The 20,810-nt window shown below is 45.8% G+C and overlaps 1 protein-coding gene across 6 annotated transcripts in view; it reads left to right on the top strand.

Annotated features, from left to right (window-relative positions):
• Positions 1 to 20,810, top strand: part of hivep2a (HIVEP zinc finger 2a) — a 188,379-nt gene that overhangs the window by 43,315 nt on the left and 124,254 nt on the right. For 2 of the 6 annotated variants that reach the window (XM_068045559.1, XM_068045554.1), the window contains exon 2: positions 9,677 to 9,770. The exons of the other annotated variants lie outside the window; for them this stretch is intronic. The gene's annotated coding sequence lies outside the window, so the exon portion shown is untranslated. The remainder of the gene's footprint in view (positions 1 to 9,676; positions 9,771 to 20,810) is intronic. 6 annotated transcript variants of the gene reach the window in all.

The raw sequence follows: 20,810 nt of genomic DNA, 5'->3' as shown, positions 1-20,810 counted from the left end.
TAAAATGTTGGTATCAGTGAAAGTGACTGTGAAGCTGTTGGATTGTTGTAAAAACCCAACCAGTTCACTAATGTCCTTTGAAAGGAAGGAAATCTGCCATCCTTACCCGGTCTGGCCGATATGTGACTCCAGTCACAGACCAATGTGATTAAGTCTTAACTGGCCTCTGAAGTGGCCGAGCAAGCAATTCAGTTGTATCAAACCGCTCTAAAGAATAAAGGGAATAAAGCCTTGCGGAAACCACACAGCCTGGAGCAGTTCAAGAATAAGTCCCTTGTTAAGGGCAACTAAGGATGGGCGATGAATCCTGGCTTTACCAGGGAGTCCCACATTCTGAGAACCCATTTCCATGCATGAGGTTGGTTAACTCAGCATAGATATGGGTTTTCTAAGTGTTTCAATTTGTAAAGCCGTGTCCTTTGTAGTGCTGAGTATGTAGAGGTTATTCCTGGAAGCGGCATTAAAACAAGAACAAGTCTGGATTTGCAACTTTACCAAATGAGGCTTCCACATTAGGGCAGGATTGCCCGACACTTGAATTTGCCTGCTGTGTTTGCCTGAACTCCTTTCCTGAGACACCTGGATAATATACCCCATTATGGTGTATGTCAGGGAGAGAATGAGGGGTCTGCTCAGTAGACAGATCGACTGGTTGGTGACAAAGACCAGGAAGGCCCCAGGTCACTGCTCAAACTTGTCATGTGCTGGGCTTGCTAGTATCTCAGCTGCGCAGTGTCTGGGAATGCTACAGTAAGTCCCATTGCCCTAGGCTAGAGCAGGAAAAAAATGTAAGCAAAGGTTTTTTTTGTTTCTGCGGTTATCTAGTAATTGTCGCTGGAAAGTGCGAGTATGTGGGCACTTGGTGAGATGCATTTCACCATCTCCCACCCTCCCTACTCCACCAACTTTGTGCAGTTAAGTTTTATTCTTTCTTGGGAGGTCAGCGTCGCTGGCTATGCCAGCATTTCTTGCCCATCCTTAATTGCCCTTGGTGGTGGTGAGCCGCCTTCCTGAACCGCTGCAGTCCATGTGGGGTATATATACCCACAGTGCTGTTAGGGAGGGAGTTTCAGGATTTTGACCCAACGATAGTGAAGGAACAGCGATATAGTTCCAAGTCAGGATGGTGTGTGGCTTGGAGGGGAACTTGCAGGTGATGGTGTTCCCAGGCATCAGCTGTCCTTGCCCTTTTAGGTGGCAGAGGTCGCGGGTTTGGAAGGTGCCCTGCCAATACTTGCTGTTCAGACTCTGTACAGAGGACTAGCCACTTCTATGGTCTGGAGAGTTGAACTGTTTTGCAAGAGACTTACTGAGCTACACAGGCATAGTTGATTAAGATTCTGATTAGCCCATCAGTGCAGTGCTGGCTGCTTCAGGATTTTGTAATGTGTTGGAGGTGGACAGCTGGAGGTGGAGATCAGCCATGATCTAATTAAATGGAGGAACAGGGTCAAGGGTCTGAACAGGCTCCTGCTGCTGCTGTATTATGAAGAAGTATGGTTGCGGCATGCTACTGAGCAAGATATTCTACATTACCAGGAATGCCATATATCTCCGTTTTTCTCCATTATAGAATCATACAGCACAGAAGGAGGCCTTTTGGTTTAGTTTAGAGATACAGCACTGAAACAGGCCCTTCAGCCCACCGAGTCTGTGCCGACCGTCAACCACCCATTTATACTAATCCTACACTAATCCCATATTCCTACCACAGCCCCACCTGTCCCTATATTTCTCTACCACCTACCTATACTAGGGACAATTTATAATGGCCAATTTTACCTACCAACCTGCAAGTCTTTGGCATGTGAGAGGAAACCGGAGCACCCGGAGGAAACCCACGCAGACACAGGGAGAACTTGCAAACTCCACACAGGCAGTACCCAGAATTGAACCTGGGTCCCTGGAGCTGTGAGGCTGCGGTGCTAACCACTGCGCCACTGTGCCGCCCATATTTTGGCCCATTGTGTCTGTGCTATCTCTCTGAAAGAGCACGCACATTGCTCTTTCCCTATAGTCCTGCAACTTTTTTTTTGCTCTTTGAGTATATATCTATTTCCCTTTTGAAAGTTACTTTTAAATCTGCTTCCACTGACCCCTCTGGCAGTGCATTCCAGATCACAACAACTCACAACATACAAAAAAAAGTCACTCACCCGTGACAGGTTAAACACGTGAGAGGTTGTTTCACCTGACTGGGAATCTAGAACACGGGGTCACAGTCTCAGGATAAGGGGTCAATCATTTAGGACTGAGATGAGGAGAAATTACTTCACTCAGAGGGTTGTGAATCTTTGGAATTCTCTACCCCAGAGGCTTGTGGATCCATTGTTGGAATATATTTAAGGCTGGGATAGACAGAGTTTTGATCTCCCAGGGAAGCAAGGGATATAGGGAGTTGGGGGGAAAGTGGAATTGAGGCGGAAGATCAGCCATGATTGTATTGAATGGTGGAGCAGGCTCGAGGGGCCGAATGGTCTACTCCTGCTCCTATTTCTTATTTTCCTCTCTTCCTTTCACCCACTAACCTTGTATTGAAGTGTCTCTCACGACCACTATTTAACTTGCTTCATCTTTTCTGCTACTCAGTTTACCTTAGGTGATGAGCTGCTTTGTTGGATCTAACCCCTCATCTAGGGGTCTCTCTTTTTAAACTTCCCTCCCCCCACCCCATCCACTATGTGGAAGAACAAGGGTCTTTTGCAAGATTATGGGTAAGCACTTCTTGACACACCGAGAATACCCCTTTAAAGTTTCCCACCCCAATAAGGTGGAAGCCTGCAAAGAAAAGGCAGGCGTGTTTAGACAGCATTGGTTCTGCTTCTGAGTAATCTTAGAACATAGTGGCATCATGTAACGCTCTGGAATCTGTTTAGCACCCCGCCCAGCCTCTTAGACGGACATGAATTAAATGTAACAGAACAGTCTTTTCAATCCAAAGTAGAGTCTGTTTTGTCTTTTGTTTCCCCGAGTGGAGATATTTTGAATTTTTATATTTTTCAGTTGGTTAGGGGGAATCCTTTGCTTTAGCAGGCTGAAAAAGTTGTTCGACTTGGGTTATATATTAAAGCATGTGACCGTGGAGCATCTGACTAATTTGCTCCTGCAAGATGTCACCTCCTGTCTCAGATTTGGCTTCATTCTTAATGGGGATGAGATCAATATTTCATCCTTAACCAGTAAACTCCATTGTTAAGTATTCATTAAGCACAACCAGAATTGAGAATAAGCAGTCCTGGTTTGTTGACTGTGATGCAGTTGCGCTCCGCCTTCACATCTGTATCTTTTTTTTTAACGAGCGACGTGATTCTTTCACAGGAAAGAAAGAATGGCCATGCATTTATGTAGCGCCTTTCACCTCCTCAGGCCGTCTCAAAGCACTTCACTGCCATGTTAAGCCAAGGCCCCTTCTCTCATGTGGAGATAACGGATCTCACAGCACTATTTCGAAGAATGTGTTCTCCCTGGTATCCTGGCCAATATTTATCCCTGAACTAATATAACTACATCAGATTGTCTGGCCACTATCACATTGCTGTTTGTGGGAGGTTTCTGTGCACAATTTGGCTTGCCCCGTTTCCTATGATTCAACAGTGACAACACTTCAAAAGTACTTCAGAGGTGCTATATAGATGTAAGTTTATCCTTTCTTTCTTGGAAGTGTAGTCTCTGTTGCAAAGTAGACAAACATGCGCAGTCATTCTGTGCAAAGCAACATCCCACAAACATGACCAGATAATCTGTTTTGGTTGGGTTGGTGCCCCCTGATTCTGTGATTGAGGAAGAGGGGGCACTCTTCCGCAAGCACAGAATCACAGAAGTGTTACAGCGCAGAGGGAGCCCATTCAGCCCATTGTGTCTGCTCTTGCGGGGAGCTGGTGCAGACATGATGGGCCGAATGGCCTCCTTCTGTGCTGTAACAATTCTGTGGTTGAGGCGGAGTGCCCCACTCTTTGAATAGTGCCATAGGGATCTTCTCCATACACCTGAACAGACAGATTTGGTTTAAGGTCTCATCTGAAAGATAGAATGTCAGAAAAGAACAACAGTGGGCTATGTAAAAGTGTTTTTGCTATGCCGATTTAAGAACATAACATTAAAAATAGGTGTTGCAGTAGGTCATATGGTCCCTTTAGCCTGCTTCACCATTCAGCAAGATCATGGTTGAAGTTCTACCTCAACTCCGCACTATATTTCTATCCCTTGGTTCCCTTAGAGATCGATAGATCAATGGACACTGTCTTGAACATACTCAGTAACTGAGCATCCACAACCTTCTGGGATAGAGAATTCCAAAGATTCGCAACGCTCTGAGGGAAAACATTTCTCCTCATCTCTGCCCTAAATGGCTTATTCTGAGACTGTGACCCCTAGTTCTAAGCTCTGCAGGCAGGGGAAACAGCCTCTCAGCATCCACCCAGAGAATCCCTCTGAAGAATTTTATATGTTTCAAAGAGATCACCTCATATTCTTCTAAACTTTGAAGAATAAAGGCCCATTCTACTCAATCTCTCCTCATAGGACAACCCTCTCATCCCAGAAAATCAATCTAGTGAAGCTTTGTTGCAACCCCTATATGTCAAGTACATCCTTCCTTAGGTAAGGAGACCAAAACTGCACACTGCACTCCAGATGTCTCACCAAAGCCCTATATAGCTGCAGCAGGACTTCCTTACTCTTTGGAGCTGTGGAAATGCCTAGTTGTGTACAAGTATAGTTCTTGTCCTTCCAGATGTGGATTGTGTGTGGTGAGAGCATTTTTAAACAGTTGACACTGAAGTGAAGCACCAGGTGATGGCGACAGGTTCTGTCACTGGTTGTGGAACCAGCTTGAGTTCAATAATTCAAGCTCTGTTTCTACTGGCACCTGTGGAAGTCCTGTGCCCACTACTTTTAGAAGCCCGGGACCTCAGGAAAACCTGCTGGATTCAAGGACAAACCTTGGATGCTCTGGTGTCCCATTGCTGCTTGACACACCATTGGCCCCGACATAAAGCAAATTTAAGAGTATCGCACAGGCTGCAATTGGTCTGAGAGACTTTCGTCTCTGCGGTCTCTTTGCATGAATATGCTAAATAAGCCTGGCAATGACTACTAGTCCCATTAGAGGTTTGTCTGTACTGAATTTCATTTACACTTCACAGTTCTATGTCCTGGTTTTATATGCTGTAGAGTATTATACTATTCACATAAATGGTGATATATTGAAACACTACATACTGTGCCATGGACTAATGGGATTCATTCCCCTCCTCTTATGTGTCCTTTTATGCCTTTTTGTGTCACTCCAGTGCAGAGAGTGCTGTACTGTCGGAGGCGCTGTCTTTCGGATGAGATACTAACCTGAGACCCTGTCTTCCCTCTCGGGCAGCACTATTTCGAAAAGAGCAGTAGAATGCTCCCCGGTGTCCTGGCTAATATTTATCTCTCAATCGACATCACAAAAGCAGATTATCTGGTCATTATCACATTGTTGTCTGTGGGAGCTTGCTGTGCACAAGTTGTCTGGCACGTTTCCTACATTACAACAGTGACCACATTTGAAAAGTACTTCATTGGCTGTAATGTGCTTTGGGACGTCCTGTAGTCACGAAAGATGCTATAGAAATGCAAATCTTTCTTTTTAGTTTATTTTTTATTATTCCCTATATTGTCTCCTGAGATGTTTAGACTAGTTTTGTTTTCAGGTTAGTTAAACTGTCCACTGCCAGTCATAGACTCATAGAGTCTTTAGTTTAGTTTAGAGATATAGCACTGAAACAGGCCCTTCGGCCCACCGAGTCTATGCCGACCATCAACCACCCATTTATACTAATCCTACACTAATTCCATATTCCTACCACATCCCCACCTGTCCCTATATTTCCCTACCACCTACCTATACTAGGGCCACTTTACAATGGCCAATTTACCTATCAACCTGCAAGTCTTTGGCATGTGGGAGGAAACCGGAGCACCCGGAGAAAACCCACGCAAACACAGGGAGAACTTGCAAACTCCACACAGGCAGTACCCAGAATTGATCCCGGGTCACTGGAGCTGTGAGGCTGCGGTGCTAACCACATGTAGTACAGAAGGAGGCCACCATGCCTTTACCGGCTGTTTGAAAGAGCTATCCAGTTAATCCCACCCCCCTCCTCTTTCCCCACAGCTCTGCAAATTTTTCCTTTTTAAGTATTTATCCAATTCCCTTTTGAAAATTACTGTTGAATCTGCTTCCACCGCCCTTTCAGGCAACACATTCCAGATCACAACAACTCGTTGTATAAAATAATTATCCTCATCTCCTGGGGTTCTTTTGCCAATTTCCTTAAATCTGTGCCCTCTGGTTACCGACCCACCCACTAGTAGAAATAATTTCTCCTGATTCATTCTATCAAAACCCCTCATATGAGTAAGTTTTCTTGTCATTGTTACTTGTTACATACCGTACTTAATTTTCTGCTTTTGTCACTGAATCACCATGGGAAAGTGCTGATAGGAGACTTGTTGTTCCCACCCTTCAACCTAAGAATCAAGGATGAGTCATCCATTACGTTCAAGGTGGACAGTTTTAGCGTTGTTGATAGATTCTGGGAACGGGGAAATATCAACAAGGGGTCCTGCTTTTGATTATAGTCCAGTGGCTTCCTGCTCAATATGTGTGTGTGTGCACGCATACCTGCACATGTGTGTGTGTTACATGTGCGCACATGTTTATGTGTGGGTGCACGCTGTGTTTGTGAGTGTTGTGTGTGGGCATGCATGTGCCTGTGTTTGTGTGTGTTACATATGTGTGACTGTACGTGCCTGTGTATGTGAGTGCGCGTCTGTGTGTGCATTTATGCATGTATGTGTCCGTGCGCTTGCACACAGGTGTTTGTGAGTGTGTGTGGACAATCGGGCATGCCTGTGATGCCCACCCTGCCGTCCATTGTTGAATAGCTCATTTGCAGTTTGAATGTTAGCCTCTTGTCTGTGGGTAGTGTACGGTTGTAGGGTGGAGAGACCAGGCTGAGGAAAGGGTGGGGGAATGGGACTAGCTGAGTTGTTCTTGCAGAGAGCTCACACAGACACGATGGGCTGAATGGCCTCCTTCTGCGCTGTAAGCATTCTATGATTCTTTAACACGTCTTTTTAAAAAAAGCAGATTTTGTCATCACTGAAAGCTAACCTGATTTTTAAGCAGTTTTACTGGATAATTTTGAATAAGTGCAGGAAGGTTTACTAGTGTTTGAGCTAGAAGTGAATTCTGAGACAACTGTTGCTTTATTCATGCACATAGTGATTATGTGTTAATTATAACACGTGTGAAATTTATTCAGTTCTGCAGGCGATTAATATGCTGCAGTGGTAATAGAATAAAATGGAATGTAATTTCTTCCCTGTATCCATCGTGGATTTTGTTCCTCTCTCCTCCTCACCCAATGTGTCCTGGTTGAGGATGCAGTGTTACAGACACCATCTGCTCATCTGTGTTTCTATACAGTGGTCATTCTCCATGTGCGAGCACAGAAAATGTGCATCATTGTTGTGGAGCTGGATGCTTTCCTCATTTGACATCTACTTACTTTCCTACGGGAATCACGGATTAAAAGTGCCACCTTGGCTGAGGTTGGCTGACTTGGGACTGTGAATTGAACCTGTTGCTCTGGACAATGCAGTCCTCTCTGGTGAACTGGTGAATTGAGAAAAAACATCCTGCATTGTGTTTTCATGTGACTTCAACTGCCTCGGCTCTAAGTTCTGGAATTCCCTCTCTGACCTTCTCTGCCTCTCTACCTCTCTTTCTTCCTTTTAAGATGTTCCTTAAAATCTACCTCTTTGACAAGCATTTGGTCAGCTGCCCTGATATCTCTTTACGTGGCTTTGTGTCAAATTTTGATTTATAATATTACTGTGAAGCGCTTTGAGATGTTTTATTACTTTAAGGGAGCTAGATAAATGCAAGTTGCTGTTGACTTCATCTCTTAAGATCTGTTCAGCTTTGTGAAATGGATTTGAGCTTTAAGCAAATTATGATGGTCCTGGTCTGTCTGGCTCTATTTCGAATGGGCAGGTGAGGAAGGGTGAATTACAGCAGGATGCTACAGTCTGAGCTGGATTCCTCTCTCACCCTCCCACCCCTTGGAACCCAGGTAACTCGGACCTGCATTTTCTCTGCTTCTCACTGGCTGGCTCATCCTCTTTTGGATTTTTGCAGACCATGATGTTTGCACAAGGCTGCTCTCAGAAAGAAAGGAAGATCCCGCATTAATATAGTGCCTTACACAGCCTCCGGACATCCCAAAGTGCTTTATGGCGAATGAAATACAATCACCATTGTCATGTAGAGAAATGTTTGAGCTGTAATTGCAGTGATGGCTAAATCATAAATCAGTAGTTCTGTAATGTCAGTAACTTGAGTCATATGCAAATTAATGGGAACAGAGATTTAGGCTTTACACGGCAACTCCGTGATATCCGCCTCTGCAGCCAATAGAGACAAAAAAACGGGTTTGATATTCCAGTTTGGAGTACCTTTATAGGGTGCGGTGTCTCCCCTGGTCTGCTGAGTCATTGCACTCATTTCCTGACTTCCTTTCTTTCCTTGTTGCACAAGCCCTGCAGCAGAACTTTTACCTGTTTAGTTGGTGATGTGTGTGGTGGCAATGGGGTAGGAAAAGGACAAATGGAATGAGAAAGGATGTTTCACAACTACAAGGGGTTAAGGAGAGAGAGGGAGATTGAGGGAGAGAAAGATGATGGGAAGACAGTGAAAGGAAAAGGGAGAGAGAGGGATACAGAGGGAGAGAGAGATTGAGGGAAAGATGATGGGGAGATAGAGAGAGACAGAGCGAGAGAAAGGGAAAGGAGAGAGGAAGAGAGGGCAAGGGGAGATAGAGAGTGATTAAAGGAAAGGGGAGAGGGACAAAGAGAGAGGAGAGTAAAAGGGGAGGGAATGAAAGGGGGAAGGGGCAAGAGAAACTGAGGGAAAGATAGAGAGAGAGAGAGGGAAAGGGAGAAAGAGGGAGAAGGGGCGGGAGGGGAAAGCGAGAGACAGAGGAAGGGAGGGAAAGAGAGAGAGAGAGAGGCAGAACGCAGTGAATTCTGTCCATGCCTGTTTCCCTCATGCAGAGTTAGTGCTCCTACTCTGAATACTCCTAATACAGTATTTCATTCATGGAATATCTATATTTTATGCGCAGAATAAATACTTTTTTCAAATCATGTGAATGGTGCCCTTTAGTTGAGGCTACGTCAGTGCAGTCTACCCAGACGCGTGTAATTGCTGACCAATTTCACTGGTAAACATATCATTTAAAAAAAAACCCCCTCAGATGACAGTCTCCATACCTGTCAGCATTGATATTTTGTTTTTTCTAGTCAATCAGTCTGCCTGTGGAGTAGCAGCGGAGGCTGGTCGATTGTCGGTTAAACCCTCAGTGGGGCCCTGTAGCTATTTCTGTGCGTGGGACGTGCATCATCGCTGGGTATTTCTCTGGTGACGAGCTTACATCAGTAGACTCTCCGAGCTCACACTCTCCAGTCAAGCCACTGCTTTATGATTGATAGCAGCTCCGAGAGCTGCTGCTCAGCTCACACTAGTGACCTCAGAGGACGGACAAGAGGAATTTCCAGGATGCCTTTGAATGATTAAACATTAAAGAGGTTGCTGTGCCTGTAAACATAGATTTGTCATTTTATCTTTCGACAGAAAATCTCCTACCCTTGGGTTTTATGATAAGGGGACTCAGAAAGTACTTTCATTCACTGGGCTGTACAACCCGGCTTTTAATGAAATCTCAAAGGTAATTAAATATATTTATTTTCTCTTTCTTTTGCATGAATGGTTTGAGTGAAGTCTTGTGCACAGAGAAGCAACGAGGTTGGTTCCGTCTGCTCTTCCTGAATTGTAGAATTTTAAATGTAGAATTTTGACTGGTGCCATTCAAGCAAACGTATTTTTACGCTCTATCAACTTTCGATGTTTGTTTGACAAGCCAGAGTAGACAGAAGCAGAGCTTGCATTTTGTTTTTTAAATGTATTTTTTTTTAAGGTGCTGACCTGGTGTTGTTGAACCTGGTATCTGTCATGCTTTCAGAAGCTGCAAATTCATGTTGTTTTTCGCTCCAGTGTGCTGACACCAAAGGATATGCAATGTGCTGAGCTTCCTGTGATCTGGTTAACTGCAGTAGTGTTGGTGAAAATGTTAGTCGATATATTTTTCTGCGAGGTGTCGAAATTTTGCAACACTTATCGTTTGAGAAGTTTCACAGGGAAAACAAACCCTCGACAAGACTGCTCTAGAGCAGGCTGAACATGTTGCATCTCTTGCCTCTGGCGCTCTCACATCGTGCTGCCCCTGAAACTCCGTCACTCTGCACTCAAGACGTCCAAGAGTGGAGATACCCATCTCTTACTGGGAAATCCATAACTTGATGATTAACACTGCGGTCTCAATCTTTCCCACGTGCGATGCTTCTTTCTGTGCTTCCAGCTATTCCCAGAGCCAGGAACGCAGTGCCTGAAGAGGTGGTAGAGGCAAGGAACCCTCACAACATTTAAGAAGTATTTAGAATGAGCACTTGAAATGCCATAGCATACAAGGCTACAGACCAAGTGCTGGAAAATGGGATTAGAATAGTTAGGTGCTTGATGGCCAACACAAACACGATGGGCCGAAGGGCCTATTTCTGTGCTGTATAACTCTATGACTCTAATAATATCCCACAGGGTCAATCGTTGCTCATAATATCCCCAGAGTTAGTCTATGTCCAGTGATCCCCAAGGTCAGTCTATGTCCACAATACCCCCATTGACAATATCCAGGCTTGGGCTGATAAGTGGCAAGTAACATTTGCACCACACAAGTGCCAGGCAATGACCATCTCCAACAAGAGATAATCCAACCATCTCCCCTTGACATTCAATGGCATTACGATCGCTGAATCCCCCACTATCAACATCCTGGGGGTTACCATTGATCAGAAACTGAACTGGAGTAGCCATGTGAATACTGTGGCTGCAACAGCAGGTCAGAGGCTAGGAATCCTGCAGCGAGTAACTCACCTCCTGACTCCCCAAAGCCTGTCCACCATCTACATGGCACAAGTCAGAAGTGTGATGGAATACTCTCCACTTGCCTGGATGGGTGCAGCTCCAAAAACACTCAAGAAGCTCGACACCATCCAGGACAAAGCAGCCCGCTTGATTGGCACCCCATCCACAAATGTTCATTCCCTCCACCACCAATGCACAGTGGCAGCAATGTGTATTATCTACAAGATGCACTGCAGCAATGCACCAAGGATCCTTAGACAGCACTTTCCAAACATGCAACCTCTACCACCTAGAAGGACAAGGGCAGCAGATGCATGGGAACACCATCACCTGCAAGTTCCCCTCCAAGCCACACACCATCCTCACTTGGAACTATATCGCTGTTCCTTCACTGTCGGTGGGTCAAAATCCTGGAACTCCCTAACAGCACTGTAGGTGTATCTACCTCATATGGACTGCAGTGGTTCAAGAAGGCAGCTCACCTTCACCTTCTCAAGGGCAATTAGGGATGTGCAATAAATGCTGGCCTAGCCAGCGATGCCCACATCCCAGGAATGAATAAAAGATGTTAGTCTATGCCCAGTGATCCCCAGCGTCAGTGTATGTCCATAATATTCCCAGGGGCAGTCTATGTTCAGCATTCCCCAGGGTCAGTCTATGTCCATAATATCATCAGGGTCAGTCTATGTCCAGCACTCCCCAGGGTCAGTTAGTGTCCATAATATCCCCAGGGCCAGTCTATGTCCAGCGATCCCCAGGGCCAGTCTATGTCCAGCACTCCCCAGGGTCAGTTAGTGTCCATAATATCCCCAGGGCCAGTCTATGTCCAGCGATCCCCAGGGCCAGTCTATGTCCAGCATTCCCCAGGGTCAGTCTATGACCAGTTTCCAGGGTCTGTCTATGTCCAGCATTTCCCAGGGTCAGTCTATGTCCAGCATTCCTCAGGGTCAGTCTATGTCCAGTGTTCCCCAGGGTCAATCTATGTCTAGTGTTCCCCAGGGTTAGTCTATGACCAGTGTTTCCAGGGTCTGTCTATGTCCAGCATTCCCCAGGGTCAGTCTATGACCAGTGTTTCCAGGGTCAATCTATGTCCAGCATTCCCCAGGGTCAGTCTATGACCAGTGTTTCCAGGGTCTGTCTATGTCCAGTGTTCCCCAGGGTCAATCTATGTCCAGTGTTCCCCAGGGTCAGTCTATGACCCGTGTTCCCCAGGGTCAGTCTATGTCCAGCATTCCCCAGGGTCAGTCTATGACCCGTGTTCCCCAGGGTCAGTCTATGTCCAGCATTCCTCAGGGTCAGTCTATGTCCAGTGTTCCTCAGGGTCAATCAATGTCCAGCATTCCCCAGGGTCAGTCTATGTCCAGCATTCCCCAGGGTCAGTCTATGACCAGTGTTTCCAGGGTCAGTCTATGTCCAGCATTCCCCAGGGTCAGTCTATGACCAGTGTTTCCAGGGTCTGTCTATGTCCAGCATTCCCCAGGGTCAGTCTATGACCAGTGTTTCCAGGGTCAGTCTATGTCCAGCATTCCCCAGGGTCAATCTATGTCCAGTGTTCCCCAGGGTCAGTCTATGTCCAGTGTTCCCCAGGGTCAGTCTATGTCCAGTGTTCCCCAGGGTCAGTCTATGACCCGTGTTCCCCAGGGTCAGTCTATGTCCAGCATTCCCCAGGGTCAGTCTATGACCAGTGTTTCCAGGGTCAATCTATGTCCAGTGTTCCCCAGGGTCAGTCTATGTCCAGTGTTCCCCAGGGTCAGTCTATGACCCGTGTTCCCCAGGGTCAGTCTATGTCCAGCATTCCCCAGGGTCAGTCTATGTCCAGCATTCCCCAGGGTCAGTCTATGACCAGCATTCCCCAGGGTCAGTCTATGACCAGTGTTTCCAGGGTCAGTCTATGTCCAGCATTCCCCAGGGTCAGTCTATGACCAGTGTTTCCAGGGTCTGTCTATGTCCAGCATTCCCCAGGGTCAGTCTATGACCAGTGTTTCCAGGGTCAGTCTATGTCCAGCATTCCCCAGGGTCAATCTATGTCCAGTGTTCCCCAGGGTCAGTCTATGTCCAGTGTTCCCCAGGGTCAGTCTATGTCCAGTGTTCCCCAGGGTCAGTCTATGACCCGTGTTCCCCAGGGTCAGTCTATGTCCAGCATTCCCCAGGGTCAGTCTATGACCAGTGTTTCCAGGGTCAATCTATGTCCAGTGTTCCCCAGGGTCAGTCTATGTCCAGTGTTCCCCAGGGTCAGTCTATGACCCGTGTTCCCCAGGGTCTGTCTATGTCCAGCATTCCCCAGGGTCAGTCTATGACCAGTGTTTCCAGGGTCAGTCTATGTCCAGCATTCCCCAGGGTCAGTCTATGACCAGTGTTTCCAGGGTCAGTCTATGTCCAGCATTCCCCAGGGTCAGTCTATGACCAGTGTTTCCAGGGTCTGTCTATGTCCAGCATTCCCCAGGGTCAGTCTATGACCAGTGTTTCCAGGGTCAGTCTATGTCCAGCATTCCCCAGGGTCAATCTATGTCCAGTGTTCCCCAGGGTCAGTCTATGTCCAGTGTTCCCCAGGGTCAGTCTATGACCCGTGTTCCCCAGGGTCAGTCTATGTCCAGCATTCCCCAGGGTCAGTCTATGACCAGTGTTTCCAGGGTCTGTCTATGTCCAGCATTCCCCAGGGTCAGTCTATGACCAGTGTTTCCAGGGTCAGTCTATGTCCAGCATTCCCCAGGGTCAGTCTATGACCAGTGTTTCCAGGGTCAGTCTATGTCCAGCATTCCCCAGGGTCAATCTATGTCCAGTGTTCCCCAGGGTCAGTCTATGTCCAGTGTTCCCCAGGGTCAGTCTATGACCCGTGTTCCCCAGGGTCAGTCTATGTCCAGCATTCCCCAGGGTCAGTCTATGACCCGTGTTCCCCAGGGTCAGTCTATGTCCAGCATTCCCCAGGGTCAGTCTATGACCCGTGTTCCCAGGGTCAGTCTATGTCCAGCATTCCTCAGGGTCAGTCTATGTCCAGTGTTCCTCAGGGTCAATCAATGTCCAGCATTCCCCAGGGTCAGTCTATGTCCAGCATTCCCCAGGGTCAGTCTATGACCAGTGTTTCCAGGGTCAGTCTATGTCCAGCATTCCCCAGGGTCAATCTATGTCCAGTGTTCCTCAGGGTCAATCTATGTCCAGCATTCCCCAGGGTCAGTCTATGTCCAGTGTTCCCCAGGGTCAGTCTATGTCCAGCATTCCCCAGGGTCAGTCTATGACCAGTGTTTCCAGGGTCAGTCTATGTCCAGCATTCCCCAGGGTCAATCTATGTCCAGTGTTCCCCAGGGTCAGTCTATGACCCGTGTTCCCCAGGGTCAGTCTATGTCCAGCATTCCCCAGGGTCAGTCTATGTCCAGTGTTCCCCAGGGTCAGTCTATGTCCAGCATTCCCCAGGGTCAGTCTATGACCAGTGTTCCCCAGGGTCAGTCTATGACCCGTGTTCCCCAGGGTCAGTCTATGACCAGTGTTCCCCAGGGTCAGTCTATGTCCAGTGTTCCCCAGGGTCAGTCTATGTCCAGCATTCCCCAGGGTCAGTCTATGACCAGTGTTTCCAGGGTCAGTCTATGTCCAGCATTCCCCAGGGTCAATCTATGTCCAGTGTTCCTCAGGGTCAATCTATGTCCAGCATTCCCCAGGGTCAGTCTATGTCCAGTGTTCCTCAGGGTCAATCAATGTCCAGCATTCCCCAGGGTCAGTCTATGTCCAGCATTCCCCAGGGTCAGTCTATGACCAGTGTTTCCAGGGTCAGTCTATGTCCAGCATTCCCCAGGGTCAATCTATGTCCAGTGTTCCTCAGGGTCAATCTATGTCCAGCATTCCCCAGGGTCAGTCTATGTCCAGTGTTCCCCAGGGTCAGTCTATGTCCAGCATTCCCCAGGGTCAGTCTATGACCCGTGTTCCCAGGGTCAGTCTATGTCCAGCATTCCCCAGGGTCAGTCTATGACCCGTGTTCCCAGGGTCAGTCTATGTCCAGCGTTCCCCAGGGTCAGTCTATGTCCAGCATTTCCCAGGGTCAATCTATGTCCAGTGTTCCCCAGGGTCAGTCTATGTCCAGCATTTCCCAGGGTCAATCTATGTCCAGTGTTCCTCAGGGTCAATCTATGTCCAGCATTCCCCAGGGTCAGTCTATGTCCAGTGTTCCCCAGGGTCAGTCTATGTCCAGCATTCCCCAGGGTCAATCTATGTCCAGTGTTCCCCAGGGTCAGTCTATGTCCAGCATTCCCCAGGGTCAGTCTATGACCAGTGATTCCAGGGTCAGTCTGTGATGCGGCTATCGTGCTACTTGATAAAATCCTTTCCTGATCACTTGAAGATTATTAAAATTTAATTATCTAATAATTTGAATTAAGCAACATTAATAACATGGCAAAGTGGGAAATTAATGCTTTAAAATGTAATTGTTGGCTGTTTTGAGTTAAGTGTTCACTCTCTGGGAAAAGTAATGATTGGTTTATTGTCAAACAAGTTTGTAATTTATCACCAACTTTTTTAATGAGAGTTCACTGTTATTTTTACTTCAGTTACTTTGCATCTTCTATTCTTGAATTCCATTCGTAATTGCTGCAAAGTTTGCTTTTTGAGCAGGAGGACCAATGATAGCAGCTAATGTATGTGGTGGACCTTGCAGTAATGAATGCCAGTCTGCCAGTGAATAGAGTTGTATAGTTAAAGTCTGTTCTTGACAGCGGGTTAAGTTGTCGGATTGGACAGTGCAAAGTGTTGTGGGAGTGTTAGATGGTACAATGGCAAATGACTGTGTATTCTTTCCATTCTTTATCCCTCCCACCTCCCCATGCGCTACCCTGCTCGCTGCTATTAACCACGCTGCTGAGCGAAGGTGTCACACAAAGGCTGAATGCTCTCCTCAACAACAACAGCTTGCATTTATATAGTACCTTTACATAGCAAAACGTCCCAAGGGGCTTCTCAGGAGCGTCATTAAACAAAATTTGACACCGAACTGTGTAAGGATATAATACAACAGGGCTTGGTCAATGAGGTAGATTTTAAGCAATGTCTTAATGGAGGAGAGAGAGAGACAGAGAGGTTTAGGGAGGGAATTCCAGAGCTTAGGGTCCAAACAGCTGAAGGCAGGGTCTCCAGTGGTGGAGCGATCAAAATCAGGGATGCATAAGAGGCCATCATTGGAGGAGCGCAGAGATCATCTCAGAGGGTGTAGGTCTGGAGGAGATTACAGAGATAGGGAGGGTTGAGGGGGAAAGGAAGTTGTGGAAGGAGCTGCCTTTGCATTCAACATTTTCTGCAGATATTGTGTAGTTCAGAGAGACTACATTGGAAAAAAGTGGAGGGAAAGACTTGGGAGGATTGGGAGAATTGGGAGAGTGTTGGCTTCGTTGGCTCACTGTAAAAAGGGATAGGTGCAAGATAAGATGATACCCCCTATGGAATTGCTGTGAGAGCTGAGCCATTTTGCAAGATGGTGGTAATATTCAGTTGTATTTTGGCGAGCCACACCCTTTAATTGAGCAGTTTCAACTTTCTGAAATGCTGAAATTAAGTTCTTGTACCATCATTACAAGGTGTTTCTGAGTTTCTTGAAAATGCAACTCCAAAGTTCTTTGGCTGCGCTGTTGGAGGTGCCATCTTTTGGATCAGCATTAAACGGACGCCTCGTCTGTCCTCTCAGGTGGGCGTAAAAGTTCCCATGGCATTATGTCGAAGAAGGGCAGGGGAGATCACCCTGATGTCCTGGCCAATACATATCCCTCAACCAACATCACTAAAGACACAGATGATCTGGTAACTCATCACCTTGCTGTTTGGGAGAGCTTACTCTGTGCAAGTTGGCTGCCTCTTTTGTGATATTACAGCAGTGACTACACTTCAAAAGTACTTCATTGCTGTATAGTGCTTTGTGAAAGGTGCTATGTAAATGCAAGTCTTCCTTTCGTTTGGTACGAATGGACTTGTACAGTGTGTGTGGAGATAGCGAAATCTCTGCACCTGTCATGACTGAATTCTAACTGCTGTCTTCTGTCACGATGAAGCTATTTTTGTGCAGTGTAAATTGTGAAGCTTGTCTATTATAATGAACCTGTACCTGTTTACAATGAAATCCTCAGTCCTGTATGCTTTTTAAGTATGTGTCGGACAGAGTGTGTATATGGAACAAACTGGTGAAAACTGGCAGTTGTTTTCAATCTGCACACTGACTGGATTTGTTTAACTTTTGACAGTACAGAAGAATTATTTAAATGGATCAAAGGATGAACTCTAGGTCAGATAGTAAATGGGCACTGTGGGCTTTGTTGAGGCAGCGGGTTCTCTCTGCGCAGTGCATTCCTGTGAGCGTCATGACTTCTTGCCAAGAGCCAAAGTATGCAGGGTAGGAAAGAATGGGGGCAGGGGTAGGGGAGGTGGGGGAAGTCACAGAGGGGTGGGAAATCAGATCATGGCTTGAGACATGAAAATCTTTAATAATTAGTGGTTCCAGCAGAAAATTGGGAAGTGCTGATTGGGAATGACCATCTTAAAAAATAAACATGCTTTTGGTGTCTAATCAGGACCCTGGAGATTTTTGGGTAGCTTTCTCAAAAGTGGGCAAGGGTTGGTTCTGAATGGAATGGCTGATAATGCCAGTTCTGAGCTCAGGCATGAGTGGAGAGGCAGAATTAACTTGAGTATCCTCATTTCATGGACAGCCATCCAGTGCTCTCCATATAATAACATGTTTATTGATTCATCTTGTTCTGCTGGATGAAATATATCCTCCTGTGACTCGCGTGACTGTAGCATCCTAGACTGATGAAATTGTGATAACTGCTCACAAGTCTTCAGTCAATCTCATTTTGGAGTCTGGGAACATGGGAACAGAAGGAGACTCTTTAGCCTCCCAGGCTTGTTCTGCCATTCAATAAGATCATGTCTGATCTGTGACCGAACTCCATATACTCACCTTTGCCCTATCTCCCTTAATACCTTGGGCTCACAAAGATCTATCAATCTCACTTGTAAAATTTGAAATTGATCTTACTTCAATTGCCATTTACGGAAGAGAGTTCCAAACATCTACCATCCTTGACATGAAGACTAGTTTCCTAATTTCACTACTGAAAATTCTGGTTCTAATTTTTAGACTATGCCCCGTAGTTCTAGGCTCCCCAATCAGTGTAAATAGTTTCTCCCAAAATACCTTGTTGGTTCCCCTTAATATCTTGAAAACTTTGATCAAATCACTCCTTCACCTTCGAAATTCTAGCTTGTTTAATCTCTCCTCGTAATTTAACCATTGGAGTCCAGGTATCATTTTGGTAGATCTCCGCTGCACTCCCTCCAAGGCCAATATATTCTTCCTAAGGTATGGTCACAGTATGACCAAACACCAATAGAGAAGAGGGAACAAAGAGGCATTTGTATCATGTTTTTCAACGTCTCAGGAAATCCCAAAGTGCTTCACAGCCAATACGTTACTTTTGAAATGCAGTCACTGTTGTCGTGCAGGCAAGTCTGGTGGCCAATTTGTGCACAGCAAGATCCCAGGTAACATAAAATAAATAAATATCTAGCCAGTCTGATTTTGGCCTTGTTGTTTGAGGTGGGGTTAGTTGAACAAGAGAACTCCCCTGCTCTTCCTCATAATAGTGCCATGGGATCTCTCATATCCAACGGAACATGCAGATGGGAATGAAGCTTGAAGGTCTCATCTGGGAGATCGTCCCTCCAAAAATGCAGAGCTCCCACAGTACTCGACTGGCATGATGTTCTACATTGTGTGCTCAAACCCATTGTGCGACTTTGAATCCTTAAGCCCTGGTTACATTGTTACATTGAGACTAATATACCTTACACAGTAGATGAGTCTCTGGGTTTATAATGACATCCATTAATCAATTGTGCTTGTGGCTAATGATTTCATTGCCATCCTAAATAAAATTACCATCTTGCTGCTTCTTTCTAACTGTGCTGTCATTCAATAAACAAATGGTTGCTATTGTTTCTGCAATGACTGGAGAGATTCCCGTAAAACAAACCTTCCCAGTAAGTTGAAATAAAAACAGAAAATGCTGGAAAAGCTCAGCAGGCTAGGCAGTAACTGTGGAGAGAGAAACGGAGTTAACGTTTCAGGTCTGACCTTTCATCATACTAAGTTTCTCCCTTATTCCGTTACCCTAACTTTTTCCAGTTCTGATGAAAGGCCATCAACTTGAAACGTTAACTCTGTTTCTCCCTCCACAGATGTTGCCTGACCTGCTGAGTATTTCCAGTATTTTCTATTTTTATTTCAGGTTTTTTTGCATATAAATTTTAGGACACCATTCCCCGATAGTTTGGAGGAGCTGGCAGCACCTTGGCACTTTCTTTTTAATTGGCCGGCAGGACTCCCCTGATGACACAGTTTACCGCACAATCTGACCCTTGAGGTGTACAGAGTCCTGTGTTCAAAACGTGAGCTGTTAAAAAAAGTTTGCAGATCTCTTTGGAGTTGTAATCGAGATGCAACAAGTTGTCTCTGTGCCCATGGGCTAGGGGGGAGAAGCAAATGGCCAGTTTTGCTACCACACTGTCATTTGAATCCTGCCGTAAGGAATGTGTGTGCACATGTCGAGTCAAGATAGGATTGAATCATGTCCCATGACTAAGTAAAAATGAGCAGGTTGAGATACCAGGAGCTACACTGACACCCATGGACTCTTACCTAAGAACAAGTCTGTGTCTTCAGAGGAACTGCGGAGATATTCAAAGCAACAGCAATGAATCCTCTTACTCTAGAGCATGTTATTGCAGCAAAATCTCCCAAAGCACGTCACAGAGTGAATTACCTTTGATGTGTAGAGACTCTAGTTATATAGACAAAACTGGCTAAAGTACATCAGGCAGGATCAGTTCCTGTGTTTCTTTCTCCTATCCTCCCCCACTCCACCTCCTCCCGGGAAGTGAGGAAGTGAAACCCGTTTAGACACAAAGGTTGGAATCCCCATTGGTTCACTCTCTGGAGCAAGTGCAGCAACACATGATGAGACAAGCAGAGACTCATTCTTCCTCAGTGGGTGCGACTTTTGGCATCATTCTCTGCTCCTGAGCTATTCTCTCAATGCCATATATTTGGAACTTAAAATTACAGAAATGAGCAAGCCTAAAGCAGAATGGGTTGAAAGTGTTGCACTGACACGACATTCTTTGTGTAAATGATTATTGTAATACCCAAGCACAGAGATGACAATCTTTTTTTTGATTCTTCCTAATGTTGTGTGTCAGTGCCTTTCCTCGTGCTAATCTTGGCTAAAGAGAAGTGACTTTGATTTGTGTGAGTGGTTCTTTTTTAAATTTGTTGATGCTTTTGCTGCATTAAACTGTAAAGCACTTTGGGATATCCTGAGGTGGTGAAAGGCTCTAAGTCAATGCAAGTCCTTTCTTGCATTATCAACTCTGGCTCAGTTGATCACCTGCTCACCACTGAGTCACAAAGTCATGGGTTCAAGTCTGTTCCAGAGACATGAGTAAACCGATCTAGGGTGACACTCCAGTGCAGTACTGAGGGAATGCTGCACTGTTGGAGGTGTCCTCTTTCAATTGGATGTTGAAGATCCTATGGCACTATTCTAAAGGAGAGCAGGGGAATTATCCCCAGTGTCCTGGACAATATTAATTCCTCAATTGACATTATGGAAAATAGATTATCTGGTCATTATCATGTTGTTTGTAGGAGCTTGCTGTGTGCAAATTGGCTGCCATATTTCCTATATTACAACAGTGACTACACTTCAAGAAGTCCTTCATTGGCTGTAAAGTGCTTTGGGATGTCATGAGGTTG

The sequence above is a fragment of the Heterodontus francisci genome, chromosome 13 (genome assembly GCF_036365525.1).
Source record: "Heterodontus francisci isolate sHetFra1 chromosome 13, sHetFra1.hap1, whole genome shotgun sequence".
Taxonomy (NCBI): Eukaryota; Metazoa; Chordata; class Chondrichthyes; order Heterodontiformes; family Heterodontidae; genus Heterodontus; species Heterodontus francisci.
The sequence above is the reverse complement of the archived record's forward strand: the minus strand, read 5'-3'. Positions and strand labels throughout refer to the sequence as shown.